The sequence below is a fragment of the Globicephala melas genome, chromosome 13 (assembly GCF_963455315.2).
Source record: "Globicephala melas chromosome 13, mGloMel1.2, whole genome shotgun sequence".
Lineage (NCBI taxonomy): Eukaryota > Metazoa > Chordata > Mammalia > Artiodactyla > Delphinidae > Globicephala > Globicephala melas.
Window position 1 is genome coordinate 67,192,431 of NC_083326.1, and position 22,376 is coordinate 67,214,806.

At 37.5% G+C, this 22,376-nt stretch overlaps 1 protein-coding gene across 6 annotated transcripts in view; it reads right to left on the reverse strand.

The window, feature by feature from the left end:
• The window catches only part of MTMR3 (myotubularin related protein 3), a 136,842-nt gene that overhangs the window by 71,298 nt on the left and 43,168 nt on the right, over positions 1–22,376 (reverse strand). Inside the window, exon 2 of one of the 6 annotated variants that reach the window (XM_060311124.1) lies at positions 1,293–1,386. The exons of the other annotated variants lie outside the window; for them this stretch is intronic. The gene's annotated coding sequence lies outside the window, so the exon portion shown is untranslated. The remainder of the gene's footprint in view (positions 1–1,292; positions 1,387–22,376) is intronic. 6 annotated transcript variants of the gene reach the window in all.

Genomic DNA, 22,376 nt, shown 5'->3' on the forward strand with positions numbered 1-22,376 from the left:
ATGCTAATGAGCACTGGAAAAAACATTCTGCATTCTATTGACTCTGAGATGCCACCGAAGTCAAGGCACACCATTAAACTTACATATCACCAAGAAAGAAAAAAACTTGATTTTAAGATGCATTATCATTTGGTATACAGATACTGCAAAAAAATCGTGTAGGTAATATATTAATGAGAGGTTTGGGTTATACTGCACTATATGCTAATACAAATCCTTCATAAGACAAACTGCTACCTGTCTTTCCTCGGGCTGCTTTATTCTCTCATTTTGCTTCATAAGACCTATTTTTCCAAACCATTAAAAGTCTGAAACCATTCAAAGCAGGCCTGAGCAGGGCCATAAACAACAACATCCAGTCCTCCCCCACAGAAATGATAGCCTCTCTCAAGGTTTCTGCTACTACTACGTGAGAGCTCCCACAGCTTCCCCAATCCTGACTGCTATTGCTGGCACAGGAGCAGAATAGCAGATCTCCTCTGGACTGTCAATGAAGCACCTCCAACTCTACATATTCCAAACAGAAGCCATCACTGGCCTCCCTTCCCTTCCCCCACCATATCTTCTTTCTTAATATTCCATTGGGAATCTTGGTCAGCCTAGGTCTTCAAGACTGGAAACCATCTGACACTCTTTCCAATAACAAAATCTGACACCATCTCCCACTGCTTTCTTTGAAATGCTCAATTTCCATCTTTCCATTCCATGCCACCAGGGCCACCACCACTGGTCTAGCAAACCGGTTCTCAAACATTTGCTGAATTCAATTTATTTAGACCTTATTACCTATGAAACAAAATAACCAGTTACAACTGAACTTAGAACTGATTCTGGTCAATTCCTCTTTGAACATCACCTGGCATATTGATCCTGTCAACAGACATTTCCATAAAACGTCCCTGCTCAAAGAAGATATGCCCTATGGCGTATATGTCCAGAATGAACGACTTGAGGCTTCTTTAAAATTTTTCATGCATGAGCTTTTGTCACTGCTACTACCTCTGCCTGATTTACTCATACCGCCTAATCCATTTGGATAAATCCAACATATCCTTCAATACTTGGCTTGAAAACATTAATTTCACTGTGAAAACTTTCCCTTCAGAGTTCACTGTGCAGTTTCAATACAGCTCTATTTTATAACACTTACTACATGTCATTATAATTATTTACATTTCTAACTGTCTAGACCGTGATTATCTATATAGGTCATTTTCCCACTCAACACTCAACATCTGAACCCAAGGGCCTTACCACTACCGCTTAACAAGAGGCATTATGATATAGCTTACTAGGTAAGAGCATAGGTTCTGCAATCAGACTGTTCTGGATGTGAATTTTGGCTCCAAACTGAGTGAAATCCCCAAAGTGATACAGTCTTCTCATCTGTAAAATGGAGATAACATTAATAGTTTTCTAATCAATGTTCAATGAATACTAATTCTGATGAGGACAAGAAACATGCTCAATAACTGTTTTCTAGATTTAAAAAACAAGCATAATTTAGGTCAATACAAGAAATTAACCAGAGCCTCCTATTACCTACCCACTGAATAAACGTTTCAAGCACACCCATTCCCATTTAAAACCTCTATATTCTAGTTCTTACCATAAATCCAACATTTCTACCTGCCTTTCTTCATACAGAATAAACCCTTGGGATTGAAAGATGTATAAGTTTCCATTATTCATTAAAAACTTTCAAAGTCCAAAATAAAAAAAAGTAATGTGATTTTGCTGAAGCAAAAATTTTAGTCGTAGGCATTTGAGGCTAACCAAGAAGAAATCACTTAACTGACTGAGCCAAGCAATGTTAACCATTGTTATGTTAACCAATGTTATTCTACACATTCTCAATTCTCAGGATACTATCATAGTACTTGTCAAGATCTAAACATATCTCTCAACAAGACCTCCCCAAAATGAGGACCTTCCTTCTTAATGACAAGGTCTCAACCACATGAAAATCTTATTCTTCCCTCTAGGACATTCTGTGTCCATTCCAAATGCCTTGCCATTGCTTATGTTATTTCCTATACCCAGACTGGCCCTTTCTCCACCAACCAGATCCCTAGAGCTCCTCTAGTATTCCAAACCACTAAACTTTCACTGCATTTTTGCAAGTACACATGATTTAACATTCATTCTCTTTTACTTAGGTCTACTTCTCTCCCTCCCCTAACTCTCTCACCCTCCTCCTTCTCCCTCTTTTTCCTCTCGCTCTCTCTCAAACACACAGAGGCAAGTTCCCTCAAGAGGTACTCAAAATGTTTTGATCAATTAAATTTCTCTCCTTAAGAGGTTTTTTTGAGGTATAATTTATAATATAAGTTTCAGATGTACAACATAGTGATTCACAACTTTTAAAGGTTATACTCCATTTATAATTATAAAATATTGGCTATATTCCCTGTCTTGTACAATATATCCTTGTATCTTTATTTATTTCATGCTTAGTAGTTTCTCCCTCTTTGTCCCCTACCCCTAACTTGCCCCTCTCCCCACTGGTAACCACTAGTTTGTTCTCTGTATCTGTGAGTCTGTTTCTTTTTTGTTATATTCACTAGTATGTTTTATTTTTTAGATTCCACATATAAATGACATCATACAGTATTTGTCTGACATTTCACTAAGCACAATACCCTCCAAGTCTACCCATGTTGCTGCAAATGGCAAGATTTCATTCTTTTATATGGCTGAGTAGTATTCCATTGTGTATATACACATCATCCTTATCTATTCATCTGTTGATGGGTGCTTAGGTTGCTTCCATATCTTGGTTACGGTGAATAATGCTGTTATGAACACTGGGGTGCATATATCTTTTCGAATTAATGTTTTCATTTTCTTCAGCTATGTACCCAAGCTTAAGAGTTTTGAGATATCATAAAAGTTTTTCTCATAAGCAATTAAAGATAACTGGAAGAGAGGTTATAGGTGATAATTCTCATTACAATCATGGGAAAACTGGAATGCTTTCCACTTTCACGTTCCAGTATTACACTAAAAATAGATAATATGTGACCAGAAAACTGTAACTATAGTTTCACTAACGTGTAAAAACTTCTTGAAGCAAACAGGAACTTGATAACTGTAATAACTGATATTATAGTTAATACAGCATTCTATTAACAGAATGCTGCTTTTGTGTAAAATGAGGGTCATTTTTGTCAAGCTAGAAATACTGCTTCAAAACAAAGATATGGAATACAAAAGTGACAGCAAGAAAGAGGTGGTCTTAATCCTTTGATCTCTTTCAGGCCATCATATAAAAGTAGGAATTCTTGATCAAGCCACTTCTAAAGTGTCCTTTTTATGTCCCATTCTTTGTGTAATAATTTTGCTTCTACCCCGAAAACTGGACTCCTCGTCTTTCCTTTTCTCAACCTTTCTTGAATTAACAAAGGTGAAATAAAGCAGTTTCTTCCAATTTAAAGCCAAGATAATTTTTCAGTCATATACATTTAATGCTTTTTGATAATTGGCAAAGAACCTGAATAGTACTGCACCCACATGAATAGCTGACTCTACAGCATCAAAAAATATGGAAATACTCTTTGGCATGCTGCATAGGAAGAACAAGTCCAAATTATTTTTAATAATTTTTTGAGTAACAGCAAGAACAGGGAGAGAAAACAGTCAAACGAAACAAGTATAATCTCCTATTTATGAGTCAACTGTGGCCAGCTGTCAAGCTTGTTTTATTAGCAGTTAACTTTTATTGAGCATTTCCCTCTGTCAGGCACTGTTTTAAAAGTATTAGGTACACTAACTCAATTAACCCCACAATAATTTTATAAAGTAGTAACCATTATTGTTACCATTTACAGTTGAAAAAAGATATACAAACAAGTAACTTTCCTAAACTTATACCAGCTAAGTGGAGAAGCCAGAATTCAAACCGAGGCATTCTGGCTCCACAGTTTACATTATAAGTATCTATACCACACTGCCTCTCCATTAAATAAGTTCGCTAATACAGTAAAACTTGATGCTAACTTTACTGCTCATAAAGAGTATCCAAGTAAGGAACCCCTGTAATATTGAGCATGTTTATTTCTTACATACTTACTACATGTTCAACTATATTTTTCAAAGAACAGTATAGGTTTTATTCAATTTCATTCTCCCACAAATCTAGAGATTTTCATCAGTGTTTTATTATCCACTGTCTAAAGTACACTATTTGACACATGTTCCTTAAAATCTTTATTCTTTACAACATCTTCTCACTTGTCAAGATAATTCTGAACTCTAATTCTATCCTCCAAGGAGCTTACAAGTCATCTGTGAACTTAATAAGCATACTCTCCATTTGATCTCTATCACTAGTAAGAACCCTATATGGTAAGTAGAGAGCCCAATCCGAACCCCATTATAAAAAAAAAAATTTGTTCTCTCTTCTGACAGCAAACCACCAGTAACAATAAATATGACCCTCCAAATCTGTTTTGCACCATTTAGCAATAAGACATATTTTCATCCCATATGGATGAAGGTGCCACCAGGGATAATTAAAAGTTTTCCTAAAGTTAAAATATATCGGCACTTCCCTGGTGGTGCAGTGGTTAAGAATCCCCCTGCCAATGCAGGGGACACGGGTTTGAGCCCTGGTCCGGGAAGATCCCACATGCCACGGAGCAACTAAGCCTGTGCACCACAACTACTGAGCCCGTGAGCCACAGGTACTGAAGCCCGCACGCCTAGAGCCCGTGCTCCACAACAAAGAAAAGTCACCACAATGAGAAGCCCGTGCACCTCAACAAAGAGTAGCCCCAATCGCTGCAACTAGAGAAAGCCCACACGCGTAGCAACGAAGACCCAACGCAGCCGAAAATAAATTAATAAATTTTTTTTAAAAAGTTAAAAATATCAGTTGCTTGCCTCTGTTCCACAGACCTGCCTCCATAAGAGTATTACTTTGTAGAACAAATTGTCTTTCAAAACTATGCAGTTTATTGTTTCATCATCTTTAAAGTCTTCACAAATTTTTTAGATTATTCCAAGATTTTGTTTAGCTTTATTAAGGTATAGTTGAAATATAACAAAGTACAAATTTAAGGTAGTTTTTTCAGGGTTATTTTTACTGTGGTACAAAATATATAATATTTACAATTTTAATCATTTTAAGTGTACAATCCAATGGCCTTAAGTATATCACACTGTTGTGCAATCACCACCACTATCCATTTCCAGAACTTTTTCATCATCCCAAACTTCCTTTTTAAGGCCAAATATACTTCATTGTATGTACAGTAGATCCTACATATCCTCAAGTTCCCCTCAGCATATTCAACAAACTGCAGATCAAAAATATTCAGGTGGGGCTTCCCTGGTGGCGCAGTGGTTGAGAGTCCGCCTGCCGATGCAGGGGACGCGGGTTCGTGCCCTGGTCCGGGAAGATCCCACATGCCGCGGAGCGTCTGGGCCCGTGAGCCGTGGCCGCTGAGCCTGCGCGTCCGGAGCCTGTGCTCCGCAACGGGAGAGGCCGCAATAGTGAGAGGCCCGCGTACCGCAAAAATTAAAAAATAAATAAATAAATAAAATTTAGGTGGAAAAAAATCCAGAAGTTCCATAAAGCAAAAAAATTTGCGCTTGCCAGAAACTATACAGCATTTACATTGTATTTACATAGCATTTACATTATACATATTAGGTGTTACAAGTAATCGAGAAGCAATTTAAACCATACCAGAGGATGTGTGTATGTTATATGCAAATACTATGCCAAATACTATGCCATTTTATACAAGGGATTTCAGCATCCTTGGATTTTTGTATTCACCACAGGGTCCTGGAACCAATCCCCCATGGATACCGAGGGATGACTGTATGTACCATATTTTGTTTATACATTCATCCACTGATGGACATTTAGGTTGTTGCTACCTTTTGGCTACTGTGAATAGTGCTGCTACGAACACTGATGTACAAATCTGTTAAGAGTCCCTGATTTCACTTCTTTTGGCTAGATACCCAAGGAATGGAATTGTTGGATCACATGGTAATTCTATGTTTAATTTTTTAAGGAACCACCACATTGTTTTCCACAGCAGCTGTACCATTCTACATTCCTATCAGCAATACACCAGGATTCTAATTTCTCCATATCCTCATCAACACTGTTCCACTTTTTGACAATAGCCATCCTAATGGGTGTGAAGTGGTATCCCGTGGTTTTGACTTGCAGTTCCCTAATGATCAGTGATACTAATCCTCTTTTCACATGCTTACTGGCCATCTGTATAACTTATTTGAAGAAATGTCTATTCAAGTCCTTTGCCTATTTTTAGTTGGGTTGTTTTCTGGTGTTGCATTGTGGTTCTTTATATATTCTAGATATTAATCCTTTATCAGACATGACTTGCAAATATTTTCTGTCATTCTTTGGGTTGCCTTTCACTCTCTTGATGGTGTATTCTATTTCTTTCTTCTATTGCCTGTGTTTTTGATGTCATATCTAAGAAATCAGTGCCAAATGCAACGTCATGAAATTTTTCCCCTACATTTTCTTCTAAGAGTGTTATAGTTTTAGCTCTTAGGTCTCTGATCCTCAATTACCCAGATAATTTTAAAGCACAAATAATCATGTTTTCAAATCCATAAAACTTTTTTCAAGTATTAGGTGAGACTTAATAGAATCTATATGCTATAGAAATAGTCACAGATATACAAGATGTGAATTTACACCCTGTTTACAATTTTTAAACAACTGGAAATAGGTAAACTGATATACCCATACAATGGAATATTATGCCCTTCTAAGCACAGGAGTTGGGTGAGTAACCCAGGTTAACCAAGTCATAGCCTATTCCCTCAACCACATGAACCAAGGGGGAACCAATGAGAATCCTTCTCTTCTACTAGACTCAGTCCCCTCTCTGTGCACCAAGTCACCCTGGGCCTACCACAGCAAGTTCACAGGGTCCCTACAGGACTGTTTTTAGTTTTTAAGGGAAACGGCAATAAATGACATCTAGTGGACCACACAAACGACTATCTGAGGTCATTCATAATTTCAACATTAACTCACAAAACATTCCTTTCAGTGACATTTCTTTAAGCAGCAGGAGTTTTAGCAGCTACTATGATAAAAAGCAAGCACCATGTAACAATCAGTGTGGAACAGGAAATAGAGGTGTAATGTCTGATTCTAAGGCTTGAGAATCTGTGCAGTATCTAACATGCATATATATGGAAATTAAAATGTTCTCTTTCAAATTGCATGTATCAACTTTTCAAATAATTAAATTGTTAGGAAATAAATACTTAGGATGTTTGGCCCTAACCACTTTATAAATGGAACTGTTATTTTTTTGGCCTCTGGGCACCATGGAAAATATTACTGAGACACTTAGAAGAGACTCTGGACTGTGCAGCTATGAACCAGGAGAAACCTGAGAGGATCCCACACCAATGCCCAGAGAGATGCAAAGCTAGAATACTTGAGACACTCTACCCCCACTTCCAGTCCTCAAAGTCCCCAAGCTGCCTGCCACAGTTCTTCAATTATGTGAGCCGCTCCAGTGTTCCGCCAATAAAGCCACCCCTTCTCTTGTTGTTTATTTAAGCTCTAATTCAGTTTCTATCACCAGCAACCCAGAGTCCTGATAACAAAATCATGTGATTCAAACATTCAGCCTTATTTCCTTAGTAAAATCATAATTGAATAATGTATATCAGAGTTTTTTTTTTTTTTTACATAGTTAGGGCATTACTTTAACTCAGATATAAATCATTCTGTTTACTGTTTCTTGTATCAACTGAACAAAGGATACTATTAGACACTGCATGCTAAAATTTAGTTTTAAAGTTTTATAGATTTCTTGACAAAAATACTCATTTGAATTAATTTTTCACATGATAATATAAACCATACCATGTTTTTTCTTTCACACTAACATTAGAAATTAAAAAATTTCTAAGTAATCAAACTATTATACTCAAATTACAGCTTTAAAGAATAAGTAAAACATTCAATTTATGAATATTAAAAGTCAAATATTTTCTTAAATAATAATTAATTCATTTCCAGAAATAAATTAATGTAGAGCTTATATTTACTTTATGGTGAGATCTGCTTTTAATATAAATCAAAGACAGCAGTGATTTCAGCAATGAGGACAATTTACACTTCATTCATTGTAACTGAGATAAAAGTAAATATTTCAAAAGTGAGAAAAGCTTAAATCAGAACTATACCAATTAAAAATGGCAATTACAAAAAAAAAAAACCAAACGGCAATTACAGCTAATTTTTATGTTCTGTGATAAAGCACTTATATAGACCTACTGCAAATAAAGTTTTATCAGAAAGAAAAATAACTAATCAGCTGACTAACATTCAACAGTTCTACTACTAATGGAGTATTCTGCCTTTGTCACACTAGCTACAAATCCTAACAATGAACTTGCTCCTCAATGAACGTCACTTTACTACCACCACCTAAAGAAAACAATCTACCATCTTGTTTCCCCAGAATAACTTGCTAAAACTGAAGACAGACTGAGCTGTACTGTCCCAGCAGCCCCCAAATTTAAAAATCCAACTACAAGGGAATTCCCTGGTGGTCCAGTGGTTAGGACTCAGCACTTTCACTGTGGTGGCCTGGGATCAATCCCTGGTTGGGGAACTAAGATCCCTCAAGCCACTCGGCTCAGCCAAAAAAAAAAAAAAAAAAAAAAAATCCAACTAAATACTGTTAGAAACACACAACTGAAAATTTAAGGAAACAAAAAAATTGGAAAACAGATTATGAAGAAACATGTCAAGCAAGTATTAACAAAGGAAAAACTGTTTTGGCTATACTTATACAAAAAAAGGAATTTAAGGCAAGAAGCATTACTAGAAATAGAACCTTTCATAATGATAAAATGTTCAAATTAGGAAAACAATGCTTCTGTATTATATAAACCTAATAACATGACGTAGAAATATATAAAAACAAAGGATTACAAAGATTTAGCAAGACTGTAAGTTAGAAAAAAATTTAGAGAAAAGAAACAATGTATGTATAACAGCATCAAAAACTATCAAGCACCCAGGACTAAATTCAATGAAGATAGATTATGAGGAGGTACTGAAAGACAGTAAAGACCACCACAATAAATTACAAAGTCTGTAAATTATCAGTTCTCTCAATTTGAACTGATAATACAATACAATCCCAATCAAAATATTACCAGGAGTTTTTCTTTTCTTTTCTTATGAAGGAGATGATAAAATGATTCTGAAATCATGAAAGTTCAAGAATAGCTAAAATGCCCTTCAAAGGGGGAGAGGAATCAAGATGTGAAGATTCAGTAAGACAGATATGAAGATTAGACCATACTAGCTAAAGATGGTGTGGCACTGTCACAGGGAGAGACCAATGGAACAGAACAGGCAGCCAAGAAACGTAGCTACATATAATGGACACCTGATTTATGAAAAGAGATAATATAGAACAGTAGGGGAAGGACTGGCCTTTCAATAAAGTATGCTGGGACAACTGATATCCACATGGAAAAAAATGAAACTGGCCCCTATTTCATACACTATAAGCAACATCAAGTGAGTTACTGACATAACTGTGAAAGGCAAAAGTATAAAGCTTTCAAAAAATGTTTAAGAAAATATTTTCATGATCTCTAGGTATGGAAAGACTTTTAAAATAAGACAAAAAGTAACCATAGGGTTTCCCTGGTGGCGCAGTGGTTGAGAGTCCACCTGCCAATGCAGGGGACATGGGTTCGTGCCCCGGTCCGGGAAGATTCCACATGCCGAGGAGTGGCTAGGCCTGTGAGCCATGGCCACTGAGCCTGTGTGTTTGGAGCCTGTGCTCCGCAATGGGAGAGGCCACAACAGTGAGAGGCCCACATACCGCAAAAAAAAAAAAAGTTAACCATAAAGTAAAAAAACTAAATTTGACTACACTAAAGTTAAGAATTTCTATTAGTCAGATCATAAAGACAGTGAAAACAAAGGCAAATAAATGGACAAAAGTATTTGCCCAAACTTAACCAACAAGGTATCCAGAATATACAAAGAACTACAAATTAGTATTTTTTTAAAATAAGACAAATAATCCACTAGAAAAATGGATGAAAGACTTGAATAAGCAACTGCAGAGGAAATCCAAATTGCCAATAAACATAGGCAAAGATGCTCAAAAACAATCATCAGGGAAATTAAAATTAGAACCACAAGATACTATTAACCACCTCCCAGGTTTTGAAAACTGAAAACACTGACAATATCAAGTGTTGATGAGGATATGGAACAAGAACTCTCATTCATTACTAATGGAAATATGAATTGATAAACCACTTAGAAAACAACACGGCATTCAAGTCGAAGATATGCATACCCTGCGGCCTGGAAACTGTGCTCCTAGGAATAAACCCTAGAATGCAGATACTGCACCAAAAGAAATGTTTAAGAATATTCACAGCAGCATTGTTCATAGTAGTCCAAACCTAGGAACAACCCACTTGTCCAGCAACAATAAAATGAATAGTTTGTAGCATATCCGTACAATATACCAGCAATAAAAATGAACTAGATCAACACACAACACAAAGGAATGTGCAAGAGAAGCAAGATAGAAAATACAGTATGATTCCATTCAAAGACAGGCAAAACTATTCTTTACGAATGTACACGTGGGTAACAATACAAATAAAAGCCATACAGTGATTACCATAAAGGCCAGGAGAGTGGTTAGTTATTTCTAAGAAGGAAGGAAAGGATAAGCATTGGAAGGAACAGAGACGTGGACAGCCTTTTGGGGTGCTGGTATTCTATTTCTTAACCTGGATAGTAGTGACATGAGTGTTCACTTTATAATCACTCATTACACTGTACAATTACATCTCATGCACTTTGTCATACTTCAATACAAGAAGTGTTCAAAAAAATCAATAAAAAAAATTTCAATGGGCTAAAGATTTTAATAGAAATCCCACAAAAGATATATAAATGGCCAATAAACACATTAAAAAATGTGCATTGTCAGTCATCAGCAAAAAGCAAGTGAAAACACCACAATAAGATAACCTTTCACACCCAGTAAGTAACTAAAGAGACTGACAAGAACAAATGCTGGCTAAGATGTTGAGTAACTGGAACTCATACATGGCTCACGGAAATGTAAACTGGCATTACCACTTTGGAGGACAGTTTGGCAATTGCTTATTAAGTTAAACGTACATCTATCCTATGGCCCAACAATTTCACTCCTTGGTATTAACCCAAGAGAAGGGAAAACACATGATCACAAAAAGACTTGGACACAGATATTCACAGCAACTGTACTCATAATAGCCCCAAATTGGAAAGAACTCATAATGTTCAGTAACAGGTCATCAGATAAACTGTAGTGTATTTCTACAATGGAATACTACTCAGCAATAAATGAACTACTGATATTCACAGCAACATGGAGGAATCTCAAAAGTATTATGTTGACTCAAAGCAGCAAGTTAAAAAAGAATACTACACGATTCCATTTAAATGAAATTCAAATACAGATAAAACTAATCTGTAGTGACAGAAACAAGAACAGTAGTTTGGGCATAAGAAGACAGGGAAATAACCAGAAAGGGGCAAGAGAAAACTTTCTAATGCGATGTATAAGTTCTATATCAGGATTGAGGCAGTGGCTTCACAGCTATAAATACTTACTGAAACAAACCACACATTTCCATCTGTGTATTTCACTAAATAAATTCTAGTTTAACTTAAAAAAATCCTAAAGTAGTATCCTAAAGCAGAGTCTCTAAACCCCATCAAAAAGTAGTATACTGTCTTTAGAAAAGGTTGTACAATGAGATCATATGCATCACCCTCCCAATATCACCAGACTCTCTCTTTCTGAGGGTATGCATATGAACTCCTGATCTCCCCTATAACCAAAAAGCATATATTTACAGGTGACTAGTGTTTTGGGTAAAGTCCAAGGTTCTTCTAAGGTACTAAAATTTGCACGAAGTAAACTAGTCTCCAAGGAGATCAAGTTCTTGACATGATCGAAGAACTACAACCTTGCAGCCTGTGGAACAAAAACCACATTCACAAAAAGATAGACAAGATGAAACGGCAGAGGGCTATGTACCAGACGAAAGAACAAGATAAAACCCCAGAAAAACAACTAAATGAAGTAGAGATAGGCAACCTTCCAGAAAAAGAATTCAGAATAATGATAGTGAAGATGATCCAGGACCCTGGAAAAAGAAAGGAGACAAAGATTGAGAAGATGCAAGAAATATTTAACAAAGACATAGAAGAACTAAAGAACACCTACAAAAATTAAAGAACAAACAAACAGAGATGAACAATACAGTAAATGAAATGAAAAATACACTACAAGGAATCAATAGCAGATAACTGAGGCAGAAAAACGGATAAGTGACCTGGAAGACAGAATGGCAGAACTCACTGCCGTGGAACAGAATAAAGATAAAAGAGTGAAAAGAAATGAAGACATCCTAAGAGACCTCTGGGACAACATTAAATGCAACAACATTCGCATTATAGGGGTCCCAGAAGGAGGAGAGAGAGGACGCAGGAAAATACTTGAAGAGATTATAGTCGAAAACTTCCCTAACATGGGAAAGGAAATAGCCACCCAAGTTCAGGAAGCACAGAGAGTCCCAAGCAAGATAAACCCAAGGTGAAACACGCAGAGACACACAATAATCAAATTGACAAAAATTAAACACAAAAAAAATTATTGAAAGCAACAAGGGAAAAACAACAAGTAACATACAAGGGAACTTCCATAAGGTTAACAGCAGATTTCTCAGCAGAAACTCTACAAGCCAGAAGGGAATGGCATGATATATTTAAAGTGATGAAAAGGGAAGAACCTACAACCAAGATTACTCTAACCGGCAAGGATCTCATTCAGATTCAATGGAGAAATCAAAAGCTTTACAGACAAGCAAAAGCTAAGAGAATTCAGCACCACCAAACCAGCTCTACAACAAATGCTAAAGGAACTTCTCTAAGTGGGAAACACAAGACAAGAAAAGGACCTACAAAAACAAACCCATAACAATTAAGAAAATGGTAACAGGAACATACATATCAATAATTACCTTAAACGTGAATGGATTAAATGCTCCAACCAAAAGACACAGGCTCGCTGAATGGATACAAAAACAAGACCCATATATATACAAGAGACCCACTTCAGACCTAGGGACACATACAGACTGTAAGTGAGGGGATGGAAAAAGATATTCCATGCAAATGGAAATGAATAGAAAGCTGGAGTAACAATACTCATATCAGATAAAACAGACTTTAAAATAATGTTATAAGAGACAAGGAAGGGCACTACATAATGAACAAGGGATCAATCCAAGAAGAAGATATAACAATTACAAATATATATGCACCCAACATAGGAGCACCTCAATACATAAGGCAACTACTAACAGCTATAAAAGAGGAAATCGACAGTAACACAATAATAGTGGGGGACTTTAACACCTCACTTACACCAATGGACAGATCATCCAGACACAAAAGAAATAAGGAAATAAAAGCTTTAAATGACATAACAGACCAGACAGATTTAATTGATATTTATAGGTCATTCCATCCAAAAACAGCAGATTACACTTTCTTCTCAAGTGCGCTTGGAACATTCTCCAGGATAGATCACATCTTGGGTCACAAATCAAGCCTTGGTAAATTTAAGAAAACTGAAATCATATCAACCATCTTTTCTGACCACAATGCTATGAGATTAGAAACCAATTACAGGGAAAAATACGTAAAAAACACAAACATATGGAAGATAAACAATATGTTTCTAAATAACCAAGAGATCACTGAAGAAATCAAAGAGGAAATCAAAAATTACCTAGAGACAAATTACAATGAAAACACAATGATCAAAACCTATGGGATGGGGCTTCCCTGGTGGCGCAGTGGTTAAGAATCTGCCTGTCAATGCAAGGGACATGGGTTTCAGCCCTGGTCTGGGAAGGTCCCACATGCCGCAGAGCAACTAAGCCCATGAGCCACAACTACTGAGCCTGCGCATCTGGAGCCTGTGCTACGCAACGGGAGAGTCCGCGACAGTGAGAGGCCTGCGCACCGCGATGAAGAGTGGCCCCCACTCACTGCAACTGGAGAAAGCCCTCGCAAAGAAATGAAGACCCAAAACAGCCAAAAATAAATTAATTTAAAACAAAACCAGGGCTTTCCTGGTGGCGCAGTGGTTGAGAGTCCACCTGCCGATGCATGGGACGCAGATTCATGCCCCGGTCCGGGAAGATCCCACATGCCACGGAGCGGCTGGGCCCGTGGGCCATGGCCGCTGAGCCTGCATGTCCAGAGCCTGTGCTCCGCAACAGAAGAGGCCACAACAGTGAGAGGCCTGCATACGGCAAAAAACAAAACAAAACAAAAAACCTGTGGGATGCAGCAAAAGCAGTTTTAAGAGGGAAGCTTATAGCAATACAAGCCTACCTCAAGAAACAAGAAAAACATCAACAATCTAATCTTACACCTACAGAACTAGAGAAAGAAAAACAAACAAAACCCGAAGTTAGTAGATGGAAAGAAATCATAAAGATCAGAGCAGAAATAAATGAAACAGAAACAAAGAAAACAATAGCAAACATCAATAAAACTAAAAGCTGGTTCTTTGAGAAGATAAACAAAATTGATAAACCATTAGCCAGACTCATCAAGAAAAAGAGGGAGGACTCAAATCAATAAAATTAGAAATGAAAAAGGAGAAGTTACAACAGACACAGCAGAAATAAAAAGCACCCAAAGAGACTACTACAAGCAACTCTATGCCAATAAAATGGACAACCTGGAAGAAATGGACAAATTCTTAGAAAGGTATAACCTTCCAGGACTGAACCAGGAAGAAACAGAAAATATGAACAGACCAATCACAAGTAATGAAACTGAAACTGTGATTAAAAATCTTCCAACAAACAACAGTCCAGGACCAGACGGCTTCACAGGTGAATTCTATCAAACATTTAGAGAAGAGCTAACACACCCATCCTTCTCAAACTCTTCCAAAAAATTGCAGAGGAAGGAACACTCCCAAACTCATTCTATGAGGTCAGCATCACCCTGATACCAAAACCAGAAAAACATACTACAAAAAAAAATTACAGACCAATATTACTGATGAATATAGACGCAAAAATCCTCAACAAACACTAGCAAACAGAATCCAACAACACCTTAAAAGGATCATACACGATGATCAAGTGGGGTTTATCCCAGGGATGCAAGGATTCTTCAATATATGCAAATCCATCAATGTGATACACCATATTAACAAACTGAATAAAGACCATATGATCATCTCAATAGATGCAGAAAATGCTTTTGACAAAATTCAACACCCATTTATGATAAAAACTCTCCAGAAAATGGGCAGAGAGGGAACCTACCTCAACATAATAAAGGCTATATATGACAAACCCACAGCAAACATCATTCTCAATGGTGAAAAACTGAAAACATTTCCTCTAAGATCAGGAACAAGACAAGGAAGTCCACTCTCGCCATTATTATTCAACATAGTTTTGGAAGTCCCAGCCACGGCAATCAGAGAAGAAAAATAAAAGGAATACAAATTGGAAAAGAAGAAATAAAACTGTCACTGTTTGCAGATGACATGATACTATACATAGAGAATCCTAAATATGCCACCACAAAACTACTACAGCTAATCAATGAATATGGTAAAGCTGCAGAATACAAAATTAATGCACAGAAATCTCTTGCATTCCTATACACTAATGATGAAAAAGCTGAAAGAAAAATTAAGGAAACACTCCCATTTACCACTGCAACAAAAAGAATAAAATCCTAGGAATAGGGCTTCCCTGGTGGCACAGTGGTTGAGAGTCCGCCTGCCGATGCAGGGGACACGGGTTCGTGCCCCAGTCCGGGAAGATCACACATGCCGCAGAGCAGCTGGGCCCGTGAGCCATGGCTGCTGAGCTTGTGTGTCCGGAGCCTGTGCTCCGCAACGGGAGAGGCCACAAGAGTGAGAGGCCCGCATACCGCAAAAAAAAAAAAAAAAAAAAATCCTAGGAATAAACCTACCTAGGGAGACAAAAGACCTGTATGCAGAAAACTATAAGACACTGAGAAAAGAAATTGAAGATGATACAGATGAAGAGATATACCATGTTCTTGGATTGGAAGAATCAATATTGTGAAAATGACTATACTGCCCAAAGGAATCTACAGATTCAATGCAATCCCTATCAAATTACCAATGGCATTTTTTACAAAACTACAACAAAAAATCTTAAAATCTGTATGGAGACAAAGAAGACCCCGAATAGCCAAAGCAGTCTTGAGGGAAAAAACCAAGCTGAAGGAATCAGACTCCCTAACTTCAGATTATACTACAAAGCTACAGTAATCAAGACCACATGGTACTGGCACAAAAACAGAAATATAGATCAATGGAACAGGACAGAAAGGCCAGAGGTAAACCCACGCACCTCTGATCAACTAATCTATGACAAAGGAGGCAAGGATATACAATGGAGAAAAGACAGTCTCTTCAATAAGTGGTGATGGGAAATCATGTAAAAAAATGAAATTAGAACACTCCCTAACAGCATAAACAAAAATAAGCTCAAAATGGATTAGAGACCTAAATGTAAGAGTGGACACTATAAAACTCTTAGAGCAAAACATAGGAAGAACACTCTTAGACATAAATCACAGCAAGATCTTTTTTGGTCCACCTCCTAGAGTAATGGAAATAAAAACAAAAATAAACAAATGGGACCTAATGAAACTTAAAAGCTTTTGCACAGCAAAGGAAACTACAAACAAGACGAAAAGACAACCCTCAGAGTGGGAGAAAATATTTGCAAACGAATCAACAAAGGATTAATCTCCAAAAAAAAAAAAAAGGATTAATCTCCAAAATATATAAACAGCTCATGCAGCTCAATATTAAAAAAAACAAACAACCCAATCAAACAATGGGCAGAAGACCTAAAGAGACATTTCTCCAAAGAAGACATACAGATGGCCAAGAAGCACATGAAAAGCTGCTCAACATCACTAATTATTAGAGAAATGCAAATCAAAACTACAGTGAGGTATCACCTCACACCAGTTAGAATGGGCATCATCAGAAAATCTACAAACAACAAAGGCTGGAGAGGGTATGGAGAAAAGGGAACCCTCTTGCACTGTTGGTGGGAATGTAAATTGATACAGCCATTATGCAGGACAGTATGGAGGTTCCTTAAAAAACTAAAAATAGAACTACCATATGACCCAGCAATCCCACTACTGGGCATATACCCTGAGAAAACCATAATTCAAAAAAAGTCATGTACCACAATGTTCACTGCAGCTCTATTTACAATAGCCAGGACATGGAAGCCACCTAAGTGTCCATCGACAGATGAATGGATAAAGAAGATGTGGCACATATATACAATGGAATATTACTCAGCCATAAAATCGAACGAAATTGGGTTATTTGTAGAGACCTGGATGGACCTAGAGACTGTCATACATAGTGAAGTAAATCAGAAAGAGAAAAACAAATAGCCTATATTAACGCATATATGTGGAATCTAGAAAAGTGGTACAGATGAACCTGTTTGCAAGGCAAAAATAGAGACAAAGACAGAGAGAACGAACGTATGGACACCAAGGGGGGAAGTGGCGGGGGGAGGGGGGCTGGTGTGATGAATTGGGAGATTGGGATTGATATATATACACTAATATATATAAAATGGATAACTAATAGGAACCTGCTGTATAAAAAAATAAATAAAATTCAAAAATTCAAAAAAAAAGTTCATCACATGATCAAAGGCATGTGGTATATGATGGCTTCAGTCAGTTACCTTGCACCTTTTGTCAAAGAAATTGTTTAACCACTCACTAGCCTACTGGCAACAAGGAACAATAAAAGAGAAAAAAGAAATGTTGGATCTTTGAGAATGTTCCAATTTCCTACTTGGAAGAAAAAGGGGGTTCTAGTTTCAACTCCCATCAAATTTTTCACCTATTAAAATACAATATTATTATCAATAGTACAGCATCATCTGAAAGTCCGTATCAATTGTTATTCTTCTGTATAAAATAGCCAAGTAATACCACCACACACATAATCATCCCAGAATAATGTCTAACTTGAAACCTTCAAGTAATTTCATTAAAAAACTGTATCTTTGGATTTTAAGGCTCGATTTAGCTCATTAGGAAAAGCACCATATGGCTTTTGCTAAAAGTAGTTTTAGCTAACCTCAATTAGCATGCCTGAAATGGTTTATAAGGTTATCTCAAGAGTAAGATAAGCACATGACTTCAAGTCACAACTCAGAACCATCTATTTCAAGTCTCTCTCTATACGATCTCAATGTCTGAATAAACTCTCAGCTCCAATAAAGTCCCTTTCCCATCTTTCAGATGCATAGTCTTTTGTGTTTTTTATTTTATTTAAACCTGTAATAAAAATTTGAGTTGTAACACTCCTCAACCAGATCTTACATTAGAAAATAAAACTAATGTAAACCAGTTCAAGATATTCTAGATTCTACTGATAGTACAGACATGTTTTCTTCGAATGAAGATAGTAAAACATACAATTATGCCTCAAAATTAGGAAATGTACAGTTTTTCTAAGTCATCTGTTGAAGAACTGAACACGTTAGCCAGCACAGGGCCAGCTTCATGGGTGTGCAACCTGTGCAGTCACATGGGACTCCACACTTGGTTTAATGCTCTGTTGTAGCCATTCTGAAATTCTTAATTTTTGGAAAAGAGACCCTGCCAACTACATACCCAGTCCTGTGCTAGGATTCTATGGGAAAAGCAGAAAAGAATTTACAAACACCAGTACTCTAGTGACCAAGAAAAATTTACTTCTGGGCTCACAAATCAATAAAAATCTTTTTTTTTCTCATTATGACCAGAAGTGTATTTATGGTTCCAAATCAGACACTCAGATTTCAAAACGTCTGTACCTACTGAAGCATCATAACTAAAAAAAAACAGGCTTTGGGAAGTTTACTCCATCATTCAATGATTTTAGATCCTTTTATACACATTTATGAAATGCATTTTGATGTGTACTTCATTGGGACCCCAAAATTATATGTAGTGCTATTATTCACCAAACTTTATATTCTAAAAACTATTAAAAAAAAAAAGGTCTTCAAAGTTTTTTTTTTTCCTTCAAAGTTTTAAGAAAGAAAAGGTAAACAAGCACAAAAAGAAGAGAGCAAGCAGCTCCTGAGCCTAAAGACTGCTGTGATCAAAGGTAAACAGTGTGTAGTTAAGAAAGAAGTCTCCAGGGCTTCCCTGGTGGCGCAGTGGTTGAGAGTCCGCCTGCTGATGCAGGGGACGCGGGTTCGTGCCCCGGTCTGGGAAGATCCCACATGCCGCGGAGCGGCTGGGCCCGTGAGCCATGGCCGCTGAGCCTGCGCGTCCGGAGCCTGTGCTCTGCAACGGGAGAGGCCACAGCAGTGAGAGGCCCGCTTACCGCAAAATTAAAAAAAAAAAAAAAAAAAAAAAAAAAAGAAAGAAGTCTCCAGAAAAGGATATCTTGGCATTCAGTAGGCACTCAAACATCTAATTTTTATAACCATTTAAAGTGTCAGCATTCTCCTCAGAAATAAAAAGATTCAGCCCTGCTGATAAGGGTATTAAAAGTCCCAAGTCCAAATGAGTTAGAAAATACAGTGAAGCTGAAAAATTAGCAGAAATGACTAGAAGGGTAACATAGAGAATAAGAAGTTATATAATAAGGAAGCTTAATCCTTACTTAAGATACTTATCAAGAAGTATCTTAAGTTTTTTTCAGCTGTAGAAGCAGATGCTTGACAAAACGTTCTGGAAAAGGGGCAAAACATAAGCCTTTAAAATCCAAAAAATCAAATCATCCAGGATGTCTTTTAGCCAAGTCAGTTATATCAAAAAATAAGCATTTAAAAACTCAAATGGAAAGGATGAAGGGGGTTATTTTTTTTATATGTTACAATTTTATATTCTATTTAAAGAAATTAACTCAAAAAACTGAAGAGAAGCAAGTTTTGGAGAATATGGGAAAATACAGAGAATTTACCAAGGCAAATAAATGACTATTAAATTGAAAACTTGGTGTCACTAAATAATGTTCCACTACAGATTATTATTCAATAGTATTGGGTTGGCCAAAAAGTTCATTCAGGTTTTTCCATAACATCTTATGGAAAAACCCAAACCAACTTTTTAGCCAACCCAATAACATTCAAGCCACTGACATTTTCTGAGATGTTAAAGCAACAAATCCATTCACTTTAAGGCTGAACATTTATTAAATATCCTCAAGCCAGGCACTGCTTTCTACCCACTTTTTACTTCAGCACTGAGACAATCTAATCTAATGGGAGAAAGTCAGGAAATCAGGTTTTTCCATTAAACTCCCAGGCTCACCATCCTCAGGGCTGGCATCTAGTACAGGAAAAAACTTCAGGGTAGGAAGGAAGTCTAGTTGCCCTGCATCACTGGGCTGTAAGCTTGTGTTGTTATGGGCACCAGCACAATAGAGCAAATGCAAGAGCAAGGAAGCAAAAAGCTGACCGGATTAGAGAATTTGGTCCATGTGATCAGTGTATTAATGAGACTACAACTACCTAAAAGTTCCGAAGCATACCCAAATTATCTGATTTTCAAAGAAAATTTATTAGCGTGTTAAGGTCAGTACTATAACAAAACCATAGAAGAGGGCTTCCCTGGTGGCGCAGTAGTTGGGAGTCTGCCTGCCGATGCAGCGGACGTGGGTTCATGCCCCGGTCCGGGAGGATCCCACATGCCACGGAGCGGCTGGGCCCGTGGGCCATGGCCGCTGAGCCTGCGCGTCCCGTCGGGAGCCTGTGCTCCGCGGCGGGAGAGGCCACAGCAGTGAGAGCCCCGCGTACCGCAAAAAAAAATAAATAAATAAAAAACCATAGAAGAATCTTTTATTCTTAAATCTAATTTTGTTCCAAATTATAATTGTAGACTATAGAATAGGAAGAGATGCAAACCAATCTAAGGAGTTTCAGAGTGGACAGGTGGTTTTGTCTACTGCTTCTAAACTTATCCCTGGAAAGGGTACAGGGGAGAAAGGATTATCAACCAGACAGTAAACCTAATCGGAAAGGCAAATTCTTTTGTAAAAGTCCATATTTAATACTAAATCTCCTGCTTTCCTTCCTTTGTTCTACTCCCTACAACAGCCTGTGGCAGAGTGAAAGAATATGATTTCCCCTTTTACTGTATAATATCTCGTCAGTGTCTCCTGTTTTAAACAAAGCCTCCAGGGGGAATGTTAATGTTTACGAATTAAAAACAGGGACTTCCCTAGTGGCGCAGTGGTGAAGAATCCGCCTGCCACTGCAGGCGACACAGGTGTGAGCCCTGGTCCGCGAAGATCCCACATGCCGCGAGCAACTAAGCCCATGCACCACAACTACTGAGCCTGTGCTCTAGAGCCCATGAGCCACAACTACTGAAGCCACCGCAATGAGAAGCCCGCACACCGCACCGAAGAGTAGCGCCGCTCGCCACAACTAGAGAAAGCCTGCACACAGCAACGAAGACCCAACACAACCATAAATAAATAGAATTTAAAACATACACTAGCATTACAGTGTTAATTTTTAGACATTCTTGCACAGCTTTAGAGTCAGCCTGACCTTGCCTCAAAACCTAATTCAGGCAGTTACTAGTTCTGTAATCTTCAACAGGTCACTCTTCATTAACAAAGCTTCTGATGGCAACAATGTATCAGAGTATTAAGGATTAAATGATCTAATATACAGAAGCAATTAGAAGTGTACCTGGCACTTAGTAATCACATACATGGTAGCTTTATCACTAATGCCCTGATATGTATCAATAACTAGTTACACCACACACTCTGGTTATCGTTCCTGAGCTCTCAAAAAAATTTAATTACCTCCCCTGACCAAACTAATGAATTACTGGAGAATAAATTAACATACATACATAAAAACATACATTAAAAACTCTTAAAAGGTCTTCAATACAGAAGTATCCATTACGCAGTTCACAAGAGAACCACAGTTAAAATACTGCATACAGAGCTCTTTTTAAAAAAAATATTTATTTATTTTATTATTTATTTATTTGGCTGCTCCGGGTCTTAGTTGCAGCACGAGGGATCTTCATTGCCACGTGCGGGATCTTTTAGTTGTGGGATCTAGTTCCCTGGCCAGGGATCGAATCCGGGGCCCCTGCATGGGGAGCGCGGAGGCTTAGCCACTGGACCACCAGGTAAGTCCCCAGAGCTCTGTTTTAACACTTTAATAGGATAATATAGGCTTAGTAAAACTAGTCTAAAGGGATATTTTATTATTTTGTTAAACAAAACCAAACT